The sequence below is a fragment of the Neofelis nebulosa genome, chromosome 17 (genome assembly GCF_028018385.1).
Source record: "Neofelis nebulosa isolate mNeoNeb1 chromosome 17, mNeoNeb1.pri, whole genome shotgun sequence".
NCBI lineage: Eukaryota > Metazoa > Chordata > Mammalia > Carnivora > Felidae > Neofelis > Neofelis nebulosa.
The window spans coordinates 11,178,456-11,186,377 of record NC_080798.1 but is presented as its reverse complement, the minus strand read 5'-3'; positions in this window follow the sequence as shown (position 1 = coordinate 11,186,377).

The window sequence follows — 7,922 nt, the reverse complement described above, 5'->3', positions numbered from 1 at the left end:
AGGCATCAGCTCTTGCCCAAGCCCCTCGAAGACCCTTCCCTACCTCTGGGTCCTGGTCGCATTCCCCCCTCCTCGCAGCTCCCAGCCTGGGGTGGTCACGGCTCCCCAAGGTTACCTGACCCAGGATACTGCACGGTCCTCTTGGGGGTTGGCTATACCTTTGTAAATAGCCTCCTCATTCAGCTGCTGAACCGACTCCAATGGAACGTGCCCTCTGTTTCCTTTGGGGACAATAGTCTGGCTTTCCCTGGGGGGTCCTGAGTTTCCTTTGGCAGCGGGGGTGGGGGGGTGGGGGGGTGATGAGAGCGCCCTGAACTTGTGCTAGGCTCTTTATAAATCCTAGTGGCCCTGCCTCCACCTTCCCCCCACTGCCTCGTCTCAGAGAACCTCCAGAGTCCAGCACCCGCTTCTTTTTCTTTTCTAAGTTTATTTATCTTTGAGAGAGAGAGAGAGAGAGAGATGGAGTGCGCGCGTGTGTGCATGGGGTGGGGGAAGGGACAGAGAGACAGGGAGAGAGAGAATCCCAAGCAGATTCCAGATCCAGGCTGAGTGTGGAGCCTGACTCAGGGCTTGATCTCACTACCATGAGATCATGATCTGAGCGGAAACCAAGAGTCTGTTGTTTAACTGACTGAGCCACCCAGGCACCACCCCAGCACCCCACTTCTTTGAACAAAACATACACAAACACAAAACCCTATGGCCCAAGGACCGCCACCCTTCTGAGACTATGGACACTCCATGATAAGGACCCCTAGTGCATTTAATGTCAATTCTTTTTTTTTTAAATTTATTTAATTTTTATTCTTATCAAACCACTTTGAAACCTTTTTTTTTTTTTTTTTTTTTTTTTTTTTTAGAGAGAGACAGAGTGTGAGCAAGGGAGGGGCAGAGAGAGAGGGAGACACAGAATCCGAAGCAGGCTCCAGGCTCTGAGCGGTCAGCACAGAGCCCCAGGCTGGGCTCGAAGTCACAAACCGAGAGATCAAGTCCCGAGCCTAGGTCAGAAGCTTCACTAACTGAGCCACCCAGGCGCCCCACCACTTTGAAATCTTGTAACTGTTTCTTTTGGTATTTTACTTCCAGGATTCTGGATAACATGTTTAAATCCCTACTTCTTATGTTTCTATTTCACATTATCTATTGACTTCACGTCTCTTCTCCTTCCTCACTGTAGAATTGCTTCGCAGTTTATTATTAGATCAATATTCGTGTCTGTATTATTATGACTAAGTAAAATCCTGTCCCCAGCTGAGCCTTATAGTGTGCTATGATTACATTTATTTTGTCTGATAACTTTTTGTTTTCATGAGATTGAATAATTGCCATCTGTTGTTGTTGGCTTAATTTCCCACCATGGAATCCTCACCATAAGAGTAAAAACTCCTCTCATATGTTCAAACACACTGCGTGACATAGGAGTTTTAAGTGATGTTAGGAATTATTCTAAAAAAAAATTTAGGTGTGGGGCGCCTGGGTGGCTCAGTCAGTTGAACGTCCGACTTTGGCTCAGGTCATGATCTCGTGGTTTGTGAGTTCGAGCCCCATGTCAGGTTCTGTGCTGACCGCTCAGAGTCTGGAGCCTGCTCGGGATTCTTTGTCTCTCACTCTCTGCCCCTCCCCCACTCTCACTCTGTCTCTTTATCTAGAGAATAAATAAACATTTTAAAAAAATTTTAAATTAGATGTGATAATTGTATTTTAGTGATGTTTTTAAACGCCCTTATTTAAGTTTGTTTTTTGTTTTTTTTTTTTAATTTATTTCAGTAATCTCTACACCCAACGTGGGCCTTGAACTCGTGACCTCAAGACCAAGAGTCGTATGCTCTTCTGAGTGAACCAGCCAGGTGCCTCTAAAAAGCCCTTGTTTTTAAAGATACCTCCTGGAATATATGGATGAAGTGACAGGATGGCTGGAAGGTGTTTGAATTAACAGTGGAGGTTTACATGAAGCATGGCTGGGACTCACTCCCCAGAGTCCACTGACCTCTTGCACTCAGAGGGACTGCGTTGCACCCTAACTCCTGGATTTCTGTACTTGGTACTATTTTCCCGAGGTTGGGAGTGGAGTAGGGTGACGGTCATCCAAGGGTCATCAGGAGAGCTTGGGGAGCTGGTTAAACGTGCAGCCTCTGGGCCCCACACCAGAGAATCGGATGTTTCTGAGGATGAGTCTCTAAGTAGCTGCACTTTAGATTTCATTTTATTTTATTTATTTATTTTTTTAATTTTTTTTAACGTTTATTTATTTTTGAGACAGAGAGAGACAGAGCATGAACGGGGGAGGGGCAGAGAGAGAGGGAGACGCTTTATTATTACTTTTTTTTAATTTTTTTTAACGTTTATTTATTTTTGAGACAGAGAGAGACAGAGCATGAACGGGGGAGGGTCAGAGAGAGGGAGACACAGAATCGGTAACAGGCTCCAGGCTCTGAGCCATCAGCCCAGAGCCCGCCGCGGGGCTCGAACTCACGGACCGCGAGATCGTGACCTGAGCTGAAGTCGGACGCTTAACCGACTGCGCCACCCAGGCGCCCCTCATTTTATTTTTTTAAGTAGGCTCCACACCCAACATGGGGCTGGAACTCACGACGCTGAAATCAAGAGTCACACACACGCTCTACCACCGGCGCTAGCCAGGCACTCCCCCCCCACCCAAGTAGCCGCATTTTAAACCAGCACTCTGGGCGATTCTGATGCACACTGGCATTTGAGAATTCTCCCGAAGAACTTCTTACCATGGAAAATTTCAAACACACGCTGTTATGGACTGAACTGTGGTTCCCTTCCCGTCCTACGCATATGGTGAAGCCCTAACCATCGGGGGATGGTATTTGGAGATGGGGTCTTGGGGGAGGTGATTACGGTTAAGGGAGAACATAAGAGTGGGACCCCAATCTGTTGAAAGTGGTGTCCTTAGAGAGGAAGAAACACCAGGGCGCACTCTCTCTCTCTGTTTCTTTCTCCCTCTCCACCAGCACGAAGGGAAGTCTGGGTGAGGACACGGCGAGAACCCGGTTCTTGGACTTGCAGAACTAGGAGAAAATATAGGTATGCGATCTAATCTCCCCAGTCTAGGGAGTTTTGTCATCTCAGCCTGAGCAGATTAATACGTACAGAAAAGCAGAGAAGATGGTTTACTGAAGCCTCACATACCTGTCACCCAGGCTCTGCTGTTACTGCCCCAGGGTCTTTCTTGTTTCATCTCTGTTCCTGCATCTGCTAGATTATTTGAAATAAATCCCAGCCATAAGATCATTTCGACTACTCACTCTAGAGGATGCAGCTCTAAATAAGATTGTTTTTGACGTACAGCCACACAATAGGATGTCTAAATATTAAGCATAATTTCTTAATACTATCAAACATTCAAATTTCAAGTGTTCAAACTTCACACGTTCAAATTTGAAATTCAAGCATCTATATACATATATTTTTAAAGTTTGTTTATTATTTTTGAGAGAGAGAGAGAGAGAGAGAGAGAGAGAGAATGCAAGTGAGGGGGGGGGGGCAGAGAGAGACTCCCAAGCAGGTTCCCACGGTGTCAGTACAGAGTCAGATGAGAGGGATGATCTCACCACTGTATAAATACCTTCCCCCCTTTGTAATTACCAAGGAATGTCTGGAACACACGTGGAGACTGTATGCAGATCCTGTTTAGGATACATTTTAACATTTAAAAAAAGTGTCTTAGAGAGCAGGAGACAGGAATGCTTCTGGTTCTCAGGGAGTAAACATTTTATTTGGGGGTGGGGTGGTGGAGGAAGACAATAGACCAGCAAATAAACAGTTAAGAGGTTCAGAGGGTCAGCCCCCCCGTGAAGGCAGCGACTTTGTCTTGTTTACTGCTGTGTCTGTTGCCTGAAAGAGCACCTGACACGTCCGCTTTATAAAGTCATGTTGGAAGCAATGAATGAAGAGCGTTAGGCGCTAAAAGGGGATATTCATTAGAGACTCTGGGGAGGGGTGAGGTGAGTTGTGTGGCTATTTTAGGTAGGAAGCTGAGTTGGAAAGAAGAGGAAAAGCAAATGTAAAAAGTCCCTGAGGCCAGACAGAATTTGGTGTGTTTGATGAGCAGAGAGAGGGCCAGGGATGGGGAGTGGGGGGTAGCAAGGAGAGCCCGCAAGGCTGAATCCGAGTCCCCTCAAGGTCAGGCTGATGGGTTGGCCAGTGGAGTGGGACTCTGCAGACCGGGATGGGTAGTGTGGATTTTACATGGGAAGCCTGGTGTCAGGACAGGGTGATGTGATTGGGGGTCCCTTGCTATAGAGAAAGACATCTTTTTGTGCCTTCCTGTGGACTTCTCTTACCATTTTGGGGACCCACTGGGGAATCTAATAAAAGTTGTATGTAAACACATGCAATTTTGTGTGCAATTTCGGGGGGTTCAATAAATGCTCAGGTTCAGACTATCTGGTTTGTCACACCCCTTGGACAGAGAAATGGAGACTCACATCTACTAATAACTAGCACCTACAGAGCCCTTAGTCTGTGTCAGGCTGTGTTCTAAGTACTTTATAAACGGATAGCACAGTCTTTGCCACAATCCAAGACGGAAGGTCCTTGATGATCCCCCATGGTATAGATGGGAAAGAGAGAACGAGAGAGGGCTGCCTTTTCCATGATCCCACAGGTAGCCAATGACAAAGGAAGGGTGACAAACCCGGAGTCTCTCTTCTTAGCTATTAGGCCAGGACTCCCTCCAAGTTAACTCAAGCTTAGGGGGCAAAGACACTCTGAAATCCATGCTAGGTCTTTCCAAGGGTCTCAGGCTCAGTGGCTAGCAACTTTGGTTATTTGACCCCAGCCGCGCCAAGAAAGCTGGGTAAATAAAGCAAGGATTGTCATTGCTGGGTCAGGTGAGGACCCCAGGCTTGGGAGGCGGGGAGGCTGGGTTGTGGAGTTCCACAGCTGGCAAGGTGGGCACGGGGAGAGGATCCAGTCAGGGTGTGCGTTGTGTGCGTTTGTTGCTTGTTACCTTGTGTCTGCTCCTGGGGTCCGTGGGAGTATTTGAGTTTTAGTAAATGAGAGCATAGGCTCGGGAAGGTGGCATGGCTTCAACTCTTGCTCACGGCTCACTAGCTGGACGATTTCGGGCAAATTACTTAGCGTCTCTGTGTCTCCTTTTCCTTGTCTGTAGAATGGAGGCAATCACAGCTTCCACCTCATAAGGCTTTGTGAGGGAGGATTCAAGGAGATGGAGCATGTCGGGGGTCACCCAGCCCGTGGCAAGAGGCTCCTCAAGGGCAGCCTATTCGATCTAGTGCGTCATTCCACAGTGTCTGCTGGGTGACATTCCATCAACTTCACTGTGCCTCCTCTGGGTGTTATGTTTGCCAACCCGTGTACTCCTGAGCGCTTGGAGGACCTGCGTCGATACTTTCCGCATCTTCTGTCCCCAGGGCTAGTTACAAGGTTAAAACCCTGGCATCCACTCTCAGACGCCCGCGCGGGCCCGGGTTCCGGAACCACGCCCTCTCCCCAGCCCTCCAATCCCAGGGCTAAACAGCGACAGCTACCTTCCCTCTCCCGGAAGGCTGCTTTCCTTAGCCACGCCCAACATTATGTGATCACGCCTCAGCCCTCCAATCCCAGGCGTGAGGCCATTAAGCCACGCCCATCTGTCAATGCCACGGCTGGGTGTGCCGAAGTCCTTCCACAGCACACCACGCCTCCCTCTCTTCCCGCTCTAGCCACGCCTTCTCTCCCACGGACTCCAGCACCGCCCCCCTTCTAGCACCTGGCCTGGAGCAGTCACTAGATTGTGGAAGGGTGTGGGTCCTGGAGACTTTATTTGCCCGCAAAAAGGTCTTGCCATGGGAGGTTGGCGAAGTACATCTTGCCCTACGGACACATGAATCTCTGGGCCTCGCAGGGTAGGCAGAAGCCGACCCAGAGACCTCTGCCCACCCCCTCTTTGTCCGCAAGTGATCTGTATTTGAAAAACGTCTCCAGGGATCAATCTTCCGGTGGGGAGAAAAGAGCCAAAGGCACCTGGGGTGATGTGGGGATACCCCTCACCAAAGGCCGCTTGTTTTCTACCTTCATCCTCAAAGTTCCACCCAATCTCTGGAATCTATAGCAAGAGAGGAAAGCGTTATGATTGTTTTGTTTTGTTTTTAAAGGGGGGTGGTCAGAATTGGGCAGACTCCCTCCTGCCTCTCAGATACAAAACTTAAAAAAAAAAAAAAAAGGAAAGGAAAGAAAAGAAAAGAAAGGGAAATGACAGTTCATTTACTAAAATCAACAAATGAACTACATATCGGTATCACTTGGAAGGACCCAAAGTGGGGGGTCATTCATTGCTGAGTGAAGAGAGGAGTGAAAGGTAGATCCAGGGAAGGTGAGGAGGGGGCTTCTGGGGTCTGCCCCCAGCCACCTTCCCTGGATTTCTGTATTTTCGCTTCTCTTTTTCTCTTTCTCTGGGTCTCTACTCACCCCCTCATGATACGTCCGTCCTGCTCTCTCTGGGTTTCTATCCCCCATCTCTCTGGCTCTGCCTCTCTTGTGTGTCTCTGTCCTTTCTCTGCGTCTCTTGTCCCTCTCTCTGACTTCCCCCCTCCTCTCTGGGGTCTCTGTCTGTTTCTCTCCGACACTGAGTTTCTCTGCCTTCTCAGTCTCTGCCATCTACCTGGATTTTTGGCCATGCCCCTTCTCAGCCCTCCAACACCAGGGCTGAAGACTGTCCATGCATATTTCTCCCCATCAATTCTAGGGCTGTTACTCCACTCCACTCCTCCCAGGGTCCTTTTCTGTATCGCTGGCAAGGGGCAAGTGATTAGTGTTCGCAGATAGAAGATTAGCAGAGGTGACAGAAAGAAGTTAGGAAGGCTTCTCCACCTTCCCCTTCCCCTTCCTTGGGCAGCACGCATTGGTGATGGTGGAGCCTATAAATGGACGTCTACTTTGAGCCCACATTGTACGGTTGTGTGAGCAGGAGCTAACCTGCTGTTGTCCTAAGCCATTGAGATGTCAGGGTTTATTTGTTACAGCAGCTAAAGTTACCTTACTACCTACCATGCCCAACCTACCTTCTCATACAGAAAGCTGACAAGACCCCAACATTAAAATTCCTGAATCTTCAATTCACATATCCATCTCCAATGGTAGGACAATGTCTGCTCATATTAGGACCCAACTCACATCCTGCCAAAAGCTGAGTGAACATTTAAAGGTAATCTTACCCCAATCTTAGTCTCAATTCTACCTTGGACCTAACCTGACTCTGACCTCAGGTAAATCCCTAGCTCTGTTTCTGGTATAAACCCAAATTTGAATTTGTCCTTGAACCCAACACTGTCTTGGCCTAATTCCCTCTCTAATGACCTTGGCCCTGATACTACTCTTAAGTAAGTCTGATGATTATGACCCACTTATATCACAAGTCTGAACCTTAATCCTGGTCCTAAGCAGAGATTCACGCTGACCTTGATCTCTGTGTCAGTCCCAATCCAGCCCTAGATCCAAATCCAGCCCTGATCTTAGCTACAATCCTAGCCTTGATTTTGATTCTAGCTGTCTTAACTCTATACCCAGTCTTTACCCAGGTCCTGTGTACTCAGCCCTAACCCCAACCATAGCCATAACCCAAACACTAGGCTAGTTGTCACCTTTACCTGAATTTTTTTTTTTTTTCAATTCGAGATAGAGAGATAGAGAGAGAGACAAGGAAGAGGGAGAGAGAATCTTAAGCAGGCTTCATGCCCAGCACAGAGCCTGACTCAGGGCTTCATCCCACGACCCTGGGATCTTGACTTAAGCTGAAATCAAGAGTCAGTCAAATCAACTGACTGAGCCACCCAGGCGCCCCATCCTGTACCCTGAATCTTAACCCTGCCTTCAACCCCAAACCAAAGTCCACCAATACTGATTGCTACTGATCCTTAAGCTTAGCCTTAGCCTGATTCCGATTCTCTAATCTT